Below are 21,735 nucleotides of genomic sequence, written 5' to 3'. Positions count from 1 at the left end.
TTATAATATTATTCTAAATTATACTTTTATATTAATTGATTTCATTTAGATGAATGAAAATTCAATTTTGTTGCATCATTTATTGCTTATATTTTTGCCTTGCCATAAGTTGTGTCAGTTATTTACACGCACTGTAACCGTTCATCTGTGAGACAAATCAGTTGTATACATCAAACTCAGCACTACACTAAAAACAGTTGTGGTTATGTTTAATGGCTTTGTGAATTGAGTTTACTGAGTGTGATGAGTTTAATTGTTTTTCTAATAAACATCTCCACTGTTTCTCTACATTCACGTTAATTCATTGTAATTTCCATCACCACCCACATTTTTAAAAAATATTTAAAAAGTTCTCATCACACATTAAAAATGTATCCACAATTTACGAGATCATGCTCTACTTAATATAAAAATGCAAGTCATTTATTTTCTAATAAGCTCTTGCCCAAACCAATATTACATTTCAGAGTGTGACAGGTGTACAGTTCACCGTTTGGTCCTTAGGGCAGTTAATTTATCTCATTGACAAATGTATAATTATTGTACATTGTGGAAAAACTGATACAACTAGTTACAAAAATGATCCTAGACAATTCTTGACTGACATAAGTTATTCTGTTTTTAAATAACAGCATTGAGATGTGGTGGAAATGACATTTCACTGCTGTTATCTAAAAACAGAATAACTCATAACTTCTTAGTTATGAGACTAACACAGTCTCATAACTTCTCTTGTAATCTAAGTTTGTCCTCTTACAGACCTTAAAACTAGACAAATAATTTAAACTTATGAGACGGTGTTACGTGACTTTTGAACAAGTTTTTTTATTCAACTTCACAAGCCTAAAAGTGCCCCTTGTTGAAGAAACGCCCATACATTTATTCAATGTCAGATAGTAAAATGAACATATAATAAACCACATGTGACCAACAACTAAAATTAATCGTTTAATAAGTATTTTGTTAAGGTTACTTTCTAGCCTAACGTCACCTAGCATCATCGCTAACGGTAGGGCTACAGCTAGATAAAGACATAGCATAACTTACCTTCATAATTGTCAATGAATGAAGAGACGTATATCTTGAAACCCTTTTCCCTCTTGCTCTTGGGAGCCGGTGATGACGCTTGAATTATTCGGTGTACGTCATTTATCGTTATCCTTGGCAGATGTTGAAGGGATCTGGTGTAGAAAGCCATGTTTATCTGGTCCTAGTCTTACCTGACAGTTACCGGCGTCGTCGATGAACCTAACGTAGCGTTAGACCGGAAATACCATCGCCCACCAGTGACGTCTGACTAGAGCCCGAAGCCATTTGTTTTGAGAATAATGGCTGGCTGATGAAGTTATTGGCTGGCTAGCCGGCTCAGCCAAAACCTAAATAGCTGCTGCAGCCGCCAAACTTTTCATAGCTGCAAATGGCTGAAGCTGCCACTTCATGTCTACAGATGTCTATGTTCAGTGGTGGACAGTAATGAAGTAAATGTAATTCGTTACTGTACTTAAGTAGCTTTTTTGTGTATCTGTACTTTACTGAAGTATTTAAATTTGGGGTGACTTTTACTTTAACTCCACTACATTTCAAAGTCAAATATCTTACTTTTTACTCTACTACATTTTCAAAATCAGTCGTTCCTTTTTATTTATGAGTGGATAAAATCGTAACTGGTCAAATGAGCCACCAATCACAGTACAGCGCGCGCGCTTTGTTTTGAACTTGCCTTGGCGGCATCTACTAAGCGCGAACCAGGGGTGCGTTTCCCAAAAGCATCGTTAGCCAACTATGGTAGCAAGTTCCGTCGTTATCATCATAGTTCAACGAGTCAGTGTTTCCCGAAACCATCGTTCCAACGAACATTCGCAAACAGCATCACAGAGTTGTGTGGTTGGAACGACAGCTCTCGACCTGTGGTTAGAAGCAGAGTTTCTTGTTATTATAACATGTGGGCTTAATAAATTATTATCTTGAGCCAAATAAGCAAGATGACATTCAGTACAATCAGTATCTTTTATTTAGAAGACATACAAATGTCCTTTATATCTTTTAGTTTGTCAATAGATTTAAAGCACCGTTTCTGAAGAGTGCGCATGTGTAGAACGAGCCTATGATTGAATCTGGAAATAAAGCAAATAACTGAGAAAAATATGAGACAGTCCTCAGATGACATGTCCGTAATTTATAGCAAAACATCTAGCATTAATTCGATCATTAATTCGAACAGATTCATTAAAAGTAGTTTTTAATCCACCACATGTGTGACATCATTAACCAACGTGGTTGAACAACCAATTTGCGACAATATGGTTTTGGGAAACAGTCGTGACTAGCAAGTTGATTTCTTCAACAGTGCATCGTACTCACGGTAGTGGAGCAGCAAGTTACGTTGTTGTATGGGAAACGCACCCCAGAGCCGTTAAATATGAGAGTTGCGAACATAGACGGTTGCGACAGTGATCTCGCCGCCGCGTGTCACGTGATTCGTGTAGCTCTCAATAGTTCCAAACAAATTGCGTTGCCAATGATTTTAAGCGGGGCAGAGAGCAGCAGCTATTATTGCAGCAATTATCGGTAAATATTGACGCATAATGTACATTGCTTATTATGTTGACACTAAAATGACTTGCATATAATAGCATTGTTTTTCTGGAGAGTAGCAGAAACACTGCATTAATACGTTTTTGTGTTTAATTTTGAGGGAAATTGGCTGCTCCCATAACATAGAATATATATATATATATCTATGTATGTGTGATGTGTGTGTGTGTGTATGTGTGTGTGTGTGTGTGTGTATATATATATATATATATATATATATATTTATATTTATATTTAATGGCATTGTGCAGGTTTATGTGAATGTATCATAACATTAGGATGTTAATAATTATGACCATAGACGCTCGAGAAAAATATATACAGTAAATACTGTAAATGTATTATACCTTATGGGAACAGTCCCTTCCTCCAAAATTAAACACACAAAAAATGTATTCAATTCAAATATATATATATATATATATATATATATATATATATATATATATATATATATATATATATTAGTAGTGTATATATATATATATACACACATCTGACTAATTAATGTCATATTATTAATAGATTGGTGTGCCAAGAGTGACATTAGTCTTCATGTAGACTGAGTTAAGCAAGAGTCTTGTGACAAATTATAATAGGACATTATGGTCATAAAAATCATAGTACTTGGATACTTAAGTACATTTGAAGGCAAATACTTTTGCACTTTTACTCAAGTGAATTTTTAAAGGCAGCACTTCTACTTTTACTTAAGTAATATTTTACCTTGAGTATCTTTACTTTAACTCAAGTACATGGTATGTGTACTTCGTCCACCACTGTCTATGTTATACTGATTTACTAGATCTCAATATTTCCAAGCAATGCATGGCTTACACTATATTTCTACAAAATGCAATACAATGTAATAAAGAAAACACCAGATTTTACTTTCACAACGTTTGTACATATTTATTTTGTAGTCTGTATGCTACTAAACATTTTCACATAGCCTACAATGTGTTGTGTTTAGGCTAAATGCATGTAGGCTAAGTTGTATACAATAACTTTAGCATTATCATGGATGAAGCTTATCATATTACACCTTGATTAAGAATGCAAACTTTTGTTGAATTTTATGAGAAATCTACAGACGCAAACAGACGAAGTGTAGTAAAATAAAGACCTAAATGTGTATTTCGGACTTTTTTTCACCACAAGTCTGAAAGAAGACATGTTATTGAAGACAATAATCCAAAAATCTCAAAATTGACCAGTAAAAAAAAACTATGTTTTTGCCTGCCGTGTCTCGCCTTAATATAAACACACACTGTTATCAGTAGCCTATTATTTTGGACAAAGTTTTGCACATTTCACTTCAATGTACACTGAAGCATGCGTCGTGAATTAGCAATGTGGAAACGGTGGTTTGTTACTGCAGTAATATCACGTTCAGTGCTATAAATCTCTCCGTTCCAGAATATTTGGTTCATAACATCAATCTTTGATTCAGGTGTTTGTGCAACCGTGCCCTGAAGATTTAACAAAAGTCTGGGTAGGCCTAAGTTAAGAAAAAAGTAAGTAGGAATTAGGAAAGTATGTGAGAAGTGAGATCAAAATTACCTTGCTTGCTTCTTTCCGCCATTTCACCTCAGTGCGAGAAAAACATGCATCGCTTCTTCTGTACGGAAAACGAGCAATTTTAATTGGTCGTCAAGTCACTGTGAGTCTGTGTATTGTAGCAACGGGCACAAGACTGCGCTGTTATGAATCCAGTGGGAAAATAGATCTCGTGTATTGTTTATATATTTCGTGTGTGTATGTCTCTATGTGATAGAATTATTATTTGATGCAAATAATTCTAGCCGGCTCAGCCAAACTTTATCAGATGGCGGCTCAATTTGGCTTACGAAATTATTGGCTGGCGGCGGCTGAAATTCTAAATGGCGGCGCCTGGCGGCAGCTTCGGGGTCTACGTCTGACAATCATGGAACGTTCGTAAAATCAACTAGCCAATTGGTGCCAAATGTGCTTCAACAAAGTATTGAGCAAAGGGTGTGAATACTTATGTACATTTTATTTATTTTAATAAATTTGTAAAGATTTCAAAAACGTCTTTCATGTTGTCATTATGGGGTATTGTTTGTCGAATTGAGGAGAAAAATGAATTTACTCCATTTTGGAATAAGGCTGTAACATAACAAAATGTGGATTAAGTGAAGCGCTGTGAATACTTTCCAGATGCACTTTATTTATATATTTAAATATATATGCATATTAGTAGTAGAGCTGGGCGATATTTTTCAGCAAGTTGACTATATTCGATATCTCGATAATTATGTATTTGCTCTAAAATGGCTCAAAAGTGTTTTACTAAGAACATTTAATATAGACGACCAATTAAAACAAACTATTGGCAGACAAACAGTCCAATATAAGTCAATCTCTCATGTGTAATATATATATATAATGGTACATAAACTAGTTTTAATGTGATATTCAGTATGTGGAAAACATGTATTGAGTATTTTAAAGTTGTATGTAGTCTCCCCTGTTTTACTGATAATCAATATTCAGCTAATTAAGAGTCTGATATATGATTTATTTTTAAATGGTTTGTTTTGGTTTTGGGGATACTGTATTAATTTTATATGTTCAGGTCTTGGAAAAGGTCTTAAATTTGATTTTAAAACTCTTTAGCAACCTTGATAAAGCAAGAGGAGTTTTAAATGTGTGAAAGAGATTTTGAGAGCTGCGGTGGAGGGAAAGATTATCAGTAAATAAACATTTAAATGTTGGTCTGTTTCTCACACAGAACTATTGTATAATTTATACTGGGATAACACACAAGTCTTGCACAATTTTAGTCCAAAAAAAATCAAATGTTGATACATGACTGTATTTAATATCTATACAGAGTATTAATCTGTTTAAATGTTTTGAAAATAACCAACAATTATTCACATTGTGACATCAAATAACTAATTTCAGAGAAACTTAATCAGAGGAAAGATAAAGATTTGTTGATGAATTCATCTTAACATGGAGAAGGCTCTCTTTTTAATATTAATTTATGAAAGACTTCGTCATTGGACACGTCATTACGTCCTGTTTAATATTCATGAGCTCGCTTTCGCCATAGTGGGTTTCGTAATTTTCGGGAGAAAAAAAACGGTTCAGGTGGATTTTTACACGGTTTGGTGCAAGACAAGCGACACCTGTGAGTATCTTCACATTTAAAACTTTCAATTTGATTATTTAGACTACTTTTATGTACTTAAATGCTTGTAGTCCCGTAAACTAGGATTAATCCGTCGAAAATGTTTTAAGAACAACGTTAGTACATCAATTTCGAGCTTTTTGATTGTTTTTTTTTGGCCGTTGTTAATCAGTGTAGGCTAATCTGAGACAACCGTCCAATTTGAGGCGTTTAAATGAGAAAATAAAGACATTTCTCACGTGAACTGTGTCCGTTAAATACACCGATGGATGAAGTCAGTCACAATCAAATCAGATCAAACTTATTCAACGGGTTGCTGATATTTAACGCTCATTCAAGGATTTGCAAACACCAGTTTGTGCTGATTTCCCGCTTTATTGTTTCAGTGTAGATCTGTCAAGATTGATGGCGCTAAAATGTTTGTTGAAATAGTCGTTGAAAGGGTTTGCAGCTTTTCTCGTCGTCAGTGATTGTAGTTTGATGTCGCAGACGGACTTGCAGTTCCACATTTCACCACATGAGGGCGTCAAAGGAAATAAATGTGGCAAAAGCTTCATTTTCTCCTGTTGTTTTGTGAATCTGGTGTCAGAACATGAGCAGAGAGACTTTCCTGTGAAAAGCGGATTATTTTAGGATTATAAAGAGACTCTAAATAGTTTTATTTTCCACAAACTCTGTTCTCGTGTTTGATTGGATGATGGAGAACTCATGATAACAGAGGGAGGAAAAATATCCGCGTATTTTGAAGGTTTTTCGGCTTCTTATTGACGAGAATCTCAAAACTCTTCACACAGTCTCTGAGTGGGGCTTTAATTTTGAAGTTTGTATTTGTAAGTAGTTTATAGTTTGAAATGGTCTGATATTATTATGAATGAGACCGTCAGTGAGATCTGTAGTTGTCTGAATGACTCCCTTTGCTCGGATCCTTATTTCGGTATCGCTTCTCGGCCTTTTGGCTAAGATCAAGTGTAGTATCTGTTCTTATCAGTTTAATATCTGATACGTCCTCTATCCGGGGACCATATATTAAATTGATTTTTGGATCAGGGAGATGGAATAGGGGCTTGCTCCGTCCACTCCACGCATCGACCTGGTATTGCAGTATCTCCAGGAACGGTGCACCCCCCTAAAACTGTCAAGAAAAGAACTGAATAATTGTGTATATGATGCTTTAACTTTGAGTGTAATATTAAATGCTCATATCGATCTAATGTAAATCCAGTTTGTGTAATAAAATCGCTAAGTAGTTTTATTCGCGCTTCAATCAAACATCTCATCTATAACGGACGCGAGATTAAGATCAAAAACATATTTCAGTGTTAAAATATATTCAGCAGTAAAATCTGAAGACACTGAAATCATAAAATGTGCTTCTTTATCTCTGATAACACTAAACAAACGCGATTTTCCCGACTTGTGTAGCTAATGCGCATGTGCGTTCTCTATTTGATTGACAGGCGATATCAGTTTCTGAAATGTGATTGGCTCTTTTACCTTTAAGGCGGGACTTCCTTTCTACATCCGTTGACCGTTCCCAATTTCAAAACTAGTCTCTTATGGAGGACCTAATGTGACAATATTACAAATAAATATAAAGAGTCCAGGATTTTTATTCTGGTGCATCATTAAAAATGTTTTACATATAAATTAAATAAATTAATGATCAATCTGACGTAGTTATACTTTTATTTCCTTAAGAATGATTGTATTGATTTATTTTCCACATATATTATTTTCTATACTTATATGTTTATTGATTGATTTATTTGTACATTTGCACATAAATAGGAAGATGGGATAGAATAGGGTTCAAAACAGTGTTACTATGAATGCAAACTTTAATACAGTGAAAAAGACTGTAAAATAAAATATTTGACGCCATGAGTGTACCTTCATTTACTATTATTTTGAATATGGAATATGAAGCAATGTGAAAACAATTTAACATTTTAACTTTTGCTGACCTATTATGCTTCACAGAGTTAATGTGCGCTTCTAAATCACTTGTACCTTTATTAGCAACTGACACACAAGTGCAGCTTTACATGTCATACATTCCCACGGACCTCCACATGGACGAAAGCATGGGAATGTTTTGTGCAAGTAACAAATCACACATCTCTGCACCAGAAAATCATACAGACATACGGGTTGACTTATTTCACTCAGTTTGGCAAGTACCCATGATAAGTATCACCCTGGTAACTGCATAGCAACCACATGGGCTTAACCTAGCAACCAAGTAACAAATTATATATCTCTGCACCAGAAAATAGTAGAGGCTACCAGTTTGACTTATTTCACTCATCATGGCAAGTGCCCATGATGAATATCACCCTGGTAACTGCCTCGCAAGGAGATGTGGTTACCTTAGCAACCAAGTAACAAATCACATATCTCTGCACCAGAAAATCGTAGAGATTTCCTGGTTGACTAATTTCACTCAGGATGAAAAGTAGCCAAGTATTGTATCACCCTGGTCATTACCTAGCAACCAGATGGGGTTACCCTAGCAACTAAGTAACAAATAACATATCTCTGCACCAGAACAAAGATTTCAGGTTTTGTTCATGGGACTCAGGGTAGCAGGGATCTATCTATCTATCTGATAGACTGAATGGTCGTATAATCTTTAAACTTTGAACTTTTAAAACTACTACTTAAACTTATAACAACTTCAAACTAAAAACCTTCAAACTTTTACAACTACTTCAAACTTTATTGCTATGTTCTCTCAAGCCAACCTAAAGTTTGTCCACAAACTTTTCAATCTAGAAATAAATAAATACACGTGGAATTAAAAAAATGCAGTAATACAAAAGGAAATAAAGCCAAGTACTAGTTTATGTCTGATATGAAAATGTTTTATTTCGTAGTACACCTTAATTTTTTTTTTACAATTCTTCGCAAATATTTTTAATATTGTCACTTTAGGTCCTCCATAGTCTGGAGCTCAAAGCTGATTGGTCCGTGTGTGTGGCTCTGTTGTACACTGACTCAAAACATTGCAGCAAGTCACATCGCAATGCATCATCGGTTACATTCCTTGTAAACTGGGTGTAATTGTAAATATTTGTTAATAACATGTAATAACAATGTGTATTAGTCATGAAGTATGTGTATTTGAATGTGTATCACCATCGACGTGAATAGTAGTGAGCAGAATGACTCCTCTGATTGGCTCGCTTTAAATTCATACTTACCTGGCAGGGGAGACACCATGATCATGAAGGTGGTTCACCCAGGGTGAGGCTCAGTCATTGCACTCCGACTGTGCTGACCCCTGTGATTTCCCCAAATGTGGGAATCTCGACTGCATGATTTCTGGTAGTGGGGGACTGCGTTCGCGCTCTACCCTGATCATCTGGTTAAAGGCAGATTAAAACAGTTAGCATTAGTATGTATCAGTCTAGTCATCAGTCCACAGAACGTTCTCTCTAAAGCTTTGAGGATCATCAGGGTGTGTTTTGGCGAAATTCAGGGCACCTATTATGGTATTTAAAATGTTCCTAATATTGTTTTGGGAGTCCCCAACAACAGTTTTACATGCATGCAATGACAAAAAACACTTTTGTTGTCTTATAATATGATTTATGTTTACCTGATTTGCTCACCGACTCCCAAATGATTCGTTCAACGACTCATTTTTCCAAACCCCTCCTTTGCGTGACGCTAATCTGCGGTGATTGGTCAGATGACCCAGTCAGTTGTGATTGGTATACTCTGTGCAGAGATTGTCGGAAACAGAACGCCCATCACCGATTTGTAGTAAAAAAATCTAAATCAGAGAAGGAATTTGAGTTAATTTATGTTAGCGATCATAGCCCAAAGTTCGGTGGTAAACACCCAATCAGTTATTGTTTGCGTTAGCCCAACGCATAAACATATTGGTAAAGCACTGCATCACTACAAGTTATTGCTCTATTCTTTATGACAACTCCAATAACATCGACAAACATTTCACATATTTCAAAAACATTGACATTGGAGACCTAGAAAGCTGCGCTGAGTGTAACGTACACAACACACACACACATACTTATTAACATGCTAAAAAACACATAAAAGCAACAATTATTAATAATACTTACAGGTTGTGATTCAGAGAAGGAAGCTGATCCAAATAAACTTGGTACTGAACCTTCCTTCAGTATCAACCGTCTCGCGAATCCACACTTGAAAGCGTTCATGTTCGTAAAGCAATCGTCATTAAAATGAGGCGAACACAGCACAAGGTTCGGGCGATACTTGTGTGGTATAGTTGTAAATATAAACTCTAGCCACTGATTCTTCACATGCTCGTCCCTGGGCAGTGGAAAAAAGGTCACTTTTGATACGCACTTCAGAACACAGCGTCTTGTTGCTCGACATGATGTTTTCAAGTTTTCCCTGGTGTCTGCGCGCAGCAGTGAGTGGGCGCGCCAATTTGATAACTTTTCATCTTGACGTCACAACGAAAAGGAAAATGACTCGTTGGAAAAACGATTCATTACATTGACTCAGAGTCGACTCCTACTTTTGAGAGACAATAACTTTTTTTACGGTGAACTTTCATATATAAAACTTTGCAGGATGTTTTTGTTCACTTAAATCTGTTACACACTACATGAAAGGTAATTTTCAAAATTCCATAATAGGTGCCCTTTAATGTTCTTCTGGGTTAGCAGTGGTTTTTGTCTCGTCTCTCTTCCACGGATGGCATTTTTGCCCAGTGTCTTTCTGATAATGGAGTCATGAACAGTTTAGTGATGCGAGAGAGGCCTGCAGTTCCTCGGATGTTGTCCTTGGCTTTTTTGTGACATCCTGGATGAGTCGTATCTGTGCTCTTGGAGGATTTTTGGAGGATTCACTTCTGGGAAGGTTCACTACTGTGCCACGTTTTCTCCATTGGGAGTTAATGGCTCTCACTGTGTTTCTTTGGAGTCCCAGAGCCTTTGAAATTCATCAGTCTGGAAAGGGTTACAAATCTATTTCAATGAACTTTTTCCTCATTTATGACATTTCTTTCGACCTTGGCATAGTGTTGTGCTGGGTGAGACCTTTTAGTCAACTTCATGCTGCTGAAAATGTTCTCTTTAGGTGTTGATCTGATTGAACAGGGCTGGCTGTAATCAGGCCTGGGTGTGTCTTGTCCAGCTGAACCCCATATTAGTTATCGGTATCAGCAAAATCCACTATCGGTCGAGCTCTAATATGGAGGATTGTAACGGAGTCACCATCACTGTTTATGGACTACTAAATCATGATTATTAATGCAAAATATTGTAAAGAAAAAACACAGAGAGACTTTCTGGTTGAGTTATTTCATTCAGGATGGCAAGGAGCCATGTATTGTATCACCCTGGTAACAGCATAGCAACTAGATGGGGTTACCCTATCAACCAAGTAACAAATTTCATATCTCTGCACCAGAACATCATAGTGACTTCCGTGTTGACTTCTTTCTCTCAGGATGCCAAGGAGCCTTGATAAATACCACCTTGTGATTTTTAAGTACTAGTTTATGTCTGATATGAAAATGTTTTGTTTCCGTGTACACTTTATTTAAATATTTTTACAATTCTTTGCAATTATTTTTAATATTGTCACTTTAGGTCTTCCATAGTCTGGAGCTCAAAGCTGATTGGTCCGTGTGTGTGGCTCTGTTGTACACTGACTCAAAACATTGCAGCAAGTCACATCGCAATGCATCATCAGTTACATTCCTTGTAAACTGGGTGTAATTGTAAATATTTGTTAATAACATGTAATAACAATGTGTATTAGTCATGAAGTATGTGTATTTGAATGTGTATCACCATCGACGTGAATAGTAGTGAGCAGAATGACTCCTCTGATTGGCTCGCTTTCAATTCATACTTACCTGGCAGGGGAGACACCATGATCATGAAGGTGGTTCACCCAGGGTGAGGCTCAGTCATTGCACTCCGACTGTGCTGACCCCTGCGAATTCCCCAAAGGTGGGAATCTCGACTGCATAATTTCTGGTAGTGGGGGACTGCGTTCGCGCTCTCCCCTGATTATCTGGTTAAAGACAGATTAAACATTAATATATTAACATATATAGCATGTACATTCAGTACAGCCACTTTAGAGTGTTTTCAAGCATGAAAGGCTCGTTTTAAGGTTCTTTTATGCACCTCAATCACGTTCAAGTTGTGATTTTGTCCAAAACTTTAATTTTGCATCGTTTGAGCTATGTTGCACAGGGATTATTTCTGTACGTTGGATCATTGTGTAGCTGGGTGATTCTCATGAAATTAGACATATGAGGTGTCATGAAACATTTTGATGATAAAAGTAAATGCTATCAAAATAAGAAGGATACAGTTATAAACATCTCTTCATGTACTATTTTGCACATTATTTCAAATGACATCATAAAAACCAATTTTGTTGTTTTTTCCACATTTAAGGGAAATGTTTCATTACCATAACGTGTCCATGATTGGATTTGTGTTCTTTGAGATGGAAATATTTATAATTAAAAAAATAAAAGCTTCAGTGCATGTTATACTATAAACATTTACAGTAAAGAAACATGTGGTATTTGTTGATCACTGGTAAATGTAGTGACAACAATAAGGAATATAAATGTGTCCAAGACCAATTTTCTCATCCTCCGCAACAATTTTCAATCATTGTTTAAGTCCTCAAGGAACTAACATTTTCAAGAAATTTTGTTGGAAGGGACATAATTGACTGTGACACTCAAGATGGCTACCAGGTAAGCAGTTCTTATTTTTTCTCTCCAAATAAAAGTTAAAATTTTGTTTGTCATAGTACCTACACAACTTTTTAGTTCTCATTACTGAAACATGAGTTTGTGAAGTTTTAAAAAATGTTGCCATTTTAATTTTTTGAGTACTATATACCCCATTATGGTCTAAATATAAAAAGAGAGGGAAACAATTGAAGGCCTGTTGCGGTGGAGATACTCAATGTTTCGGTGATCAGAAACAGACTTCTGAAGGAGGGACGTGCACTATAACTCTTGCTCATTTCAATATAACTTGATATTTGCCTTAAACACTTCTTGAACAAATTGCGTAAACCTTGCAGAAATGTCACCTCCTCTGCTAGACATTTCTGCATTTTACCTGACATATGGGCAAAACATAAAAACGCTCATGAATGAGTTACAGTTGGGGAAAACGTGATTGGTACAAAGTAGAGATGCAACGATTGCAATTTTCTTGGCCGATTTCCGATTTTTTGCAAGTGTGACCTGCCGATACCGATTTTTTCCGATTTTCTTTCCAAGAACTATTATTGACCACATATACAAACAAAATCTACCTTGCTTCAATGCTAAATTTTATTTTCATAATAAAATTAATTATTATACATTACAATTTCCCCCAAACTGCACTAAGTTACAGGATCTTCTCTCACTTAAACAACTCTGAAAATAAAGTGCTCTGTGACTGGAAAGAGGTAGAAATAACAATTAACTGCAAATGAGTTGCTTTATATAACAGATGTCATTTTCCACTATTTTTATAAATGGACCTTTTTCTCTTTATTACTACTCGTCTAACAAAACAATTCCAAAGATCTGAAAAACTGAAGTGTCCAATACGCTCAACTTACGTTAGATGTCCAAATATCAGTTGTAAAACGGAGCACTGCTTCGGGAACGGCTTGCATATCCCGTGTCAACACTCCCGTTTTTCCCAGGAGTCTCTCGATTTGTTATTTCTCCCAAAAAAAACTCCCGTAATTTGTATGGCCCAAACCACGTTATATGAATAATCAAATCAATATATTATTCCAAGGTGGTCCAGTTGCCATGACCACAATCTGGCAACCTACAACCCATTTGCACTGTTGATATCCGCGCAGGTAGTAGACGCGGGATGTTAAATCAAGCATCACTGGTAGATGGGAGGAGAAGAATCAGCTGGTGCTCCGGTGAAAAAACAAAATATACATGTAAATTTAACAACAGCTGGATGGAAGAATTGAATTTCATATCCCGAAGCCATATCGACAATGCCCACGCCTTTTGTAATGTGTGTCGCACTGATTTTAATATCGGACACGGTGGGAAAAATTGTTAAATCACAACGGCACAATTTGTATGTATTTAGCCTGCCTCTGCCATCCAGCACCCCCCTTCCCCTGTCCCGGATTTGTGTACCCAAATGTTGACAGAAAACAGGCTTCGTGTGTGACATGACACGAGATTAAACAACTCGGGCAACACGATGTCGGAAAGTACCTCATACTCTGTATCGAGGACATTTATCAGATTTCTGATCCCTCTGTCCTCAACTATGGAGAACAGCTGGTCATCCAGGGCCATGAATTCCATCATTTTCCTTGTAATTGCTTTGGTATTTTCGCTGCTCATTCCAAGGAATGATAGGAGAGGCTGCTGACTTGTGACTGGCTCTGAGCTCTGGCTAGCATTAGCTGCATTCACTTTTTAGCTTCTTTTTTAAAATGGGCATTTTCAGCTGGGTGATGGTGTTATAAGTGTCTAATTAGGTTTGTTGTTCGAAAGTTATTGTGGTGGTTCCCCACGGTTTACTTTTGCCTTACAATTATAACACATTTCGAACTTTATATATACTTCACTCACACAGTGAAGATCTCCCACGCCAATGACATGTTTACATGCGGCTGTGACGTTATTGCCTGCACCGCTGGCAACAAAACGGACCGGCTTGGAATCGGTAAGACGTGAGGCTTACCGGCCGGTTACCGGTCCGGGCCGAGCATACGGTAAATCGGCTAATTCCGGTCCCTGGCCGGTCGATCGGTGCATCTCTAGTACAAAGCAGTCGTTCCAGTTGTTTGTTTTAGTTGTTTGACCAACTCATAAATCGAGTTGCTGCTATTCAAGTTCTTCACATGAAATTATTCTCAGAAAAAGGTTGTGTGGTTGAATGTCAGGACCAAAGTGTTTTAGCTAAACTAAAATCTTTTTACAAGAGCACATGATGCTGTTACATTTAAATGTTTCTCAGGACCACATGATAATATGTTACATTGAAAAAGTTCTCATGAACACATGATTATGTGTTATACTAGAATGATAATATTTATACTAATGATTGTATATTTGTTAGTACTACAGTGTAGGCTACATGACATGATTCTTTATGAGCATAACATTGTAACTTATATAGACAACACTTGTTAACACAAGGCATGGTACTGTGATGATTACGATAAATGAGAAAATGAAACTGTTCATGAAATTAATATTATTTTAAAAATTGTATGCGTTTTAAATATGTAAAATAGGGTTAGGCATCAAACCCCTTTGTCAACGTTAATGTGTGAGCTAAATCTCATTTCCGAAACATTGATTCTCATTACCGAAATTGCATTTTCATTACTGCAACATGTATCTTTTTACAAATTAAGTAATAATTAGATAATCATATTTTGTTTTAAAATGTATATACATATTATACAACACTACTTATTTAAGGTCGGCTACATAACAAATGTGTATGTTATCTTTTAGTAAAACAATTAAATAAAAGAAATTGTAAATCATCACGTATGTTTCGGTAATGAGAGAAAATAAGGAAATTACAAAAAATAATAAATATGAAAAAGTAATCTCTCCAGAGTTTTACATAGCTTTGAGCACGAGTAATAAGAGTCTACTTTAACATTAGCCAAAAATACACATTTTTAACCATATACTTAATGTAATGTCATGTTGCGGTAATGATAATTTTTTATGGACTTCATCTAAAAATTTAAATAATTAGATAGGAAATATTTTTTTAAATCTTGTAAAAATAATGGTTATAGTAAGTTCAGACCTTAATCTTATATGTGCAAAAAGAAAATTGGCTTTAAGGGCATTTTAAAAATTCTGATGCTGGACACCTTCTAAATCTGGATTTCGTGAGAATCACCCAGCTGTATAATCCAGTTGTGTTTGAGCTTAAACTCATGGACTGATGACCTGATGTTTAACTTTTAATGGATTATATCACAATTCCAGTGGGTCAGAAGTTTACATACACTTAGTTAACTGTGCCTTTAAGCAGCTTCTGATAGGAGGTGTTCTGAATTGGAGGTGTACTAGTAGATGTATTTTAAGTCCTACCTTCAACTTAGTGCCTCTTTGCTTGACATCATGGGTAAATCAAAAGAAATCAGCCAAGACCTCAGAAAACTATTTGTGGACCTCCACAACTCTGGTTCATGCTTGGGAGCAATTTCCGAATGCCTGAAGGTGCCACGTTCATCTGTACAAACAAGAGTACGCAAGTATAAAGCCCATGGGACCACGCCGCCATCATACCGCTCAGGAAGGAGACGCATTCGGTCTCCTAGAGATGAACATATTTTGGTGCAAAAAGTGCAAATCAATCCCAGAACAACAGCAAAGGACTTTGTGAAGATGCTGGTGGAAACAGGTATACGAGTATCTATATCCACAGTAAAACGAGACCATTATCGAGATAACCTGAAAGGCTGCTCGGCAAAGAAGAAGCCACTGCTCCAAAACCACCATAATAAAGCCAGACTACAGTTTGCAAGTGCACATGGCGACAAAGATCTTACTTTTGGAGAAATGTCATCTGGTCTGATGAAACAACATGGCCATAATAACCATCGTTATGTTTGGAAAAAAAAAAAAAAGGGTGAGACTTGCAAGCAGAAGTAAACCATCCCAACTGTGAAGCATGGTGGTGACAGCATCATGTTGTGAGGGTGCTTTTCAGCGGCAGGAACTGGGAGACTAGTCAGGATTGAGGGAAAGATGAATGCAGCAATGTACAGAGACATCCTTGATGAAAACCTGCTCCAGAGCACTCGGGACCTCAGCCTGGGGCGAAGGTTCATCTTCCAACAGGACAACGACCCCAAGCACACAGCCAAGATAACAAAGGAGTGGCTGCGGGACAACTCTGTGAATGTCCTTGAGTGGCCCAGACTTGAACCCGATTGAACATCTCTGGAGAGATCTGAAAATGGCTGTGCACTGATGCTCCCCATCCAGCCTGATGGAGCTTTAGAGGTCCTGCAAAGAAGAATAGGAGAAACTGCCCAAAAATATGTGTGCCAAGTAGGGCTGCACGATATTGGAAAAAAAATACATTACGATATTTTTTTCCCAACGATATATATTATGATATTGTGAGCCATCAATCCAGGCTAAAGTCAGTAATTACAATTCCATGATATTAATAATTTCACTAATAAGCAAGCTTCATTACATGTGACAAAAAGGTCACTTAATATTTTATTTCAAAGTTAGAACATATTTCTGTAAACAGAAAAGCAGAACACATTTTTAAATAAAACAGCAGCTTTACACCAACCCCCAGATTGGTTTACAAAAATATAACTTATAATTTGTTTTATAAAAAATATATTTATTTTAAGCATTTTGGTTCACAATCTTTTGTTTTTAAGTCAACTTTTCTTAGCAAAAGTGCCAAAGTAAAACAGTGTTGGTCATCATCATAATCATGGCTAAACAAAATAAAATAAAACTTCTCCTAAACTGAGTATTCTTTAGCATGATGCATGCTTATGTATGCTGTATGCTTTGCTTACTCAAGGTTTTTAGATAAGAACACAAGTCTATCAACCTTTGCAGGCTTGAGACAGGTTCGTTGGCAAGTGACGATGTTGCCACTAGTACTGAAAAGACTCTCTGATGGCGAGCTTGTCGCAGGAATACACAGGTATTTGCAGGCAAGTCTGGCGAGTCGAGGAAAGCTTAGTTTGTGTACTTTCTACCATGCAAGTGGATCCTCCTCTTTGTCTATTACAGGTGTTAGCATGTAGGTGTTTAACTCTGCTTCCACAGCATCCTTTAGGGTCAGAGAGGTATCACCCTTTGCTACGGTTTCACTCTGTTTAAAGAAGCTTCCCAAGGACTTCTTTGCTTTCTTTGCCTGGGGGTGCACTGGTAACGTTGGGCTCCACGTCAGTGCTGCAGCTTGATTTCTCCTGGCATTCCATCATCTGTGATGCCACACTGGCCTTAACTTGGGTCTTCTTGTCTGCACTGATGAAGTCCATCTTGAACCGGGGTCCAAAAAGATGCCATATCTAGCAGCTTCTGAGAATCATCATCTTCAGTATTTCTCATTGAGGTAGTCCAGCATCATCTTCTTTATGTTCTTGGTCAGGTCTGTGTCTTCCTCTCGCATTTCCAGTAGTGAAGTGTTGAAGAGCTGAAGAACTGGCTTTACAAAGGAGACACTGACGTATTCATCCCCTGAAAGTGCATCGGTGAAATCCAGCATTGGGCCCAGTGACTTTCTAACAGATTCCAGGACATCTATATCTTGCCAGGTTGGAATTAGATGCCGCAACTTCTTGTCTGCAGACAGGACCTGAGTTAAAGCCTGCTGCTGCTCTAATATCCTGCTGATCATCATCTGTCTGGAACCCCATCTTGTTTGGCATTCTGAGATGAGATAATGTGATGGTAGATTGAGTTCCTTCTGGGCTTTTGCCAGGGCATCGCTGGCCTTCCAGCTGTGAGAGAAGTGGCTCACCAGCTTCTTGCAGACTCCTACAGCACGATCAATGCGGCCATCCTTTTTCACTGCATTTTCTAAGCGGAGAAAACAAACAAAACATTGCAAACTTTAATTATTGAAGCACACTGTTTTATTTTAAACAATAAATGTGCTCATACAACTATTTTTTTGCCACTGATTAAATAATAAGTTGTTTAAAATGAAATGTTTAGTTTCTGTATTTTTTCTAACGTTTTAAAGCTCTACTACACACATGCAACATACATTTTACAAGTTTTGTCAGGTTCAGAACAGGTTATTAAGTAAAAATTTATATTTAGGATAAGGATCATGGCACTGTAGCACTGTAGCCTGGTCCACATGTTCAGAGCGGCAGCTTTCACCAAGTTCGCTGCATTATCTGTTGTTATACAGACTTGACGTGTCTCATCTAAGCCCCACGCCGTCACCGCTTCTCTCAGGGCCTCTGCGATATTCTCGGCTGTATGACTCTCCGGGAAAAATGCCGTCTGCAAACTGCGACTTTTTATCTCGAAGTCCTCTGTGAGGAAATGGACCGTCAGACTTATGTAGGGCTCCGTTTTCCTGCTGGACCACAAGTCTGTTGTAGCTGCATAGTATTCCACGTGAGACAGCTCTGCTTCAATCTTAGATTTGCATTTTTCATACAGCTCTTTTATCGCAACTTGGGAAAAATATGTGCGGGATGGTATAACATACCGCCTGTCAAGCGTTCGGATCATTTTCTTAAATCCCTCTTTGGCGACGGTGTTTAATGGCAACATATTGTAACACCTGCTTTTAAAACGCTTCTAGATGCTACATAATGAATTAAGGGACCAGAGACTTTCGCGTTTCAATGAGCCATGTGTATTACACCACAAATCACCATACAGACAGTAAACATACAAAGTACATAGGCATCCAGTTGCAAGGCAAACATCAAAATAGTTCAGACTTTCATAGTAGAGTCTTTGGCTACCAAGAGCTCAGTCTTAAGAGTAATAGGAGCAAGGTGAAACAGTACTTAAGTGCAATATGGATGAGGCCACATCCGCCTGAATCCGAGCCTCCAAGTGGCTGTTGGTAATGTGAATAAACTGTAGCTGGTGGAACGCACAATAGATGACAAAAGTCTTGATGGCAAATCAAAGACAATTAATCCCATTTTGGTCAAGGACCTAGCTATAATTGAGCTGCCTCCTCATGACTGCACGTTGAACCCTATTTGAGCTTAGGAACCTCAGGTTCCTCAAATCAGGAAAAAAACACTAGACAGCATTGGTGAGAAAGCTTCTCCATGTGGTTAACACATCCTTTCTCCCTCATACTACTTCTATCCTTTTTATGCTACCAGGAATCACACTGGCTAGAGCGCCCCTAGTGACAGGATTAAATATTGCATGTGCAGAAAGCTAATAGGACAAATGGAACTGTAAAACTGTTACAATATCTTTAGCGATATGAAACGTTATTGCGTCTGTTATGTCTTTCTGTCGTTGAGAGCCTTTCTGGTAAGGTGTCATACTGGCAAAGGCATCGCAAATCGTTTTTTGTTTTGGTTGACATCCAGATTTGACTTTGTATTCGTCGTAAAGAGCTTTGTGGCGCCGTTTTAAGTGATCAGACAAATTGGTGGTGTTTCCTTGTTTTGTGGCCACAACTTTATAACACTCCAAGCAAAGTACTTATGTACATGTGATTTATTTTAATAAATTTGCAAAGATTTCAAAAACGTCTTTCATGTTGTCATTATGGGGTATTGTTTGTCAAATTTTGAGGAGAAAAATGAATTTACTCCATTTTGGAATAAGGCTGTAACATAACAAAATGTGGATTAAGTGAAGCGCTGTGAATACTTTCCAGATGCACTTTATTTATATATTTAAATATATATGCATATTAGTAGTAGAGCTGGGCGATATTTTTCAGCAAGTTGACTATATTCGATATCTCGATAATTATGTATTTGCTCTAAAATGGCTCAAAAGTGTTTTACTAAGAATATTTAATATAGATCGACCAATTAAAACAAACTATTGGCAGACAAACAGTCCAATATAAGTCAATCTCTCATGTGTATATATATATATATATATATATATATATATATATATATATATATATATATATATATATATATATATATATATATATATAATGGTACATAAACTAGTTTTAATGTGATTTTCAGTATGTGGAAAACAGGTATTGAGTATTTTAAAGTTGTATGTAGTCTCCCCTGTTTTACTGATAATCAATATTCAGCTAATTAAGAGTCTGTGATATATGATTTATTTTTAAATGGTTTGTTTTGGTTTTGGGGATACTGTATTAATTTTATATGTTCAGGTCTTGGAAAAGGTCTTAAATTTGATTTAAAACTCTTTAGCAACCTTGTTAAAGCAAGAGGAGTTTTAAAAGTGTGAAAGAGATTTTGAGAGCTGCGGTGGAGGGAAAGATTATCAGAAAATAAACATTTAAATGTTGGTCTGTTTCTCACACAGAACTATTGTATGATTTATACTGGGATAACACACAAGTCTTGCACAATTTTAGTCCAAAAAAAATCAAACGCTGATACATGACTGTATTTTATATCTATACAGAGTATTAATCTGTTTAAATGTTTTGAAAATAACCAACAATTATTCACATTGTGACGTCAAATAACTAATTTCAGAGAAACTTAATCAGAGGAAAGATAAAGATTTGTTGATGAATTCATCTTAACATGGAGAAGGCTCTCTTTTTAATATTAATTTATTAAAGACTTCATCATTGGAACGTCGGCACGTACTGATTAATATTCATGAGCTCTTCTCCATAGTGGGTTTCGTAATTTGCGGGGGGAAAAAACGGTTCAGGTGGATTTTTACACGGTTTGGTGCAAGACAAGCGACACCTGTGAGTATCTAAACATTTAAAACTTTCAATTTGATTATTTAGACTACTTTTATGTACTTAAATGCTTGTAGTCCCGTAAACTAGGATTAATCCGTCGAAAACGTTTTAAGAACAATCTTAAATTCATCAATTTCGAGCTTTTTCATTGTTTTTTTTTTGGCCGTTGTTAATCAGTGTAGGCTAATCTGAGACAACCGTCCAATTTGAGGCGTTTAAATGAGAAAATAAAGACATTTCTCACGTGAACTGTGTCCGTTAAATACACCGATGGATGAAGTCAGTCACAATCAAATCAGATCAAACTTATTCAACGGGTTGCTGATATTTAACGCTCATTCAAGGATTTGCAAACACCAGTTTGTGCTGATTTCCTGCTTTATTGTTTCAGTGTAGATCTGTCAAGATTGATGGCGCTAAAATGTTTGTTGAAATAGTCGTTGAAAGGGTTTGCAGCTTTTCTCGTCGTCAGTGATTGTAGTTTGATGTCGCAGACGGACTTGCAGTTCCACATTTCACCACATGAGGGCGTCAAAGGAAATAAATGTGGCAAAAGCTTCATTTTCTCCTGTTGTTTTGTGAATCAGGTGTCAGAACATG

At 36.8% G+C, this 21,735-nt stretch overlaps 3 non-coding genes across 3 annotated transcripts; all 3 read left to right on the top strand.

The window, feature by feature from the left end:
• Positions 1-6,691: 6,691 nt before the first annotated feature.
• Positions 6,692-6,882, top strand: LOC127620444 (U2 spliceosomal RNA). Its single transcript, XR_007967729.1, has one exon. It is a non-coding gene; the product is annotated as a U2 spliceosomal RNA (small nuclear RNA).
• A 2,068-nt stretch (positions 6,883-8,950) lies between these two features.
• Positions 8,951-9,114, top strand: LOC127620432 (U1 spliceosomal RNA). The gene has a single exon (XR_007967719.1). It is a non-coding gene; the product is annotated as a U1 spliceosomal RNA (small nuclear RNA).
• A 2,496-nt stretch (positions 9,115-11,610) lies between these two features.
• On the top strand, positions 11,611-11,774 carry LOC127620413 (U1 spliceosomal RNA). The gene has a single exon (XR_007967703.1). It is a non-coding gene; the product is annotated as a U1 spliceosomal RNA (small nuclear RNA).
• Positions 11,775-21,735: the final 9,961 nt, after the last annotated feature.

This window comes from Xyrauchen texanus, chromosome 26 (genome assembly GCF_025860055.1).
Source record: "Xyrauchen texanus isolate HMW12.3.18 chromosome 26, RBS_HiC_50CHRs, whole genome shotgun sequence".
In the NCBI taxonomy this organism is placed as follows: Eukaryota; Metazoa; Chordata; class Actinopteri; order Cypriniformes; family Catostomidae; genus Xyrauchen; species Xyrauchen texanus.
This window is presented reverse-complemented; position numbering and strand designations above follow the sequence as displayed.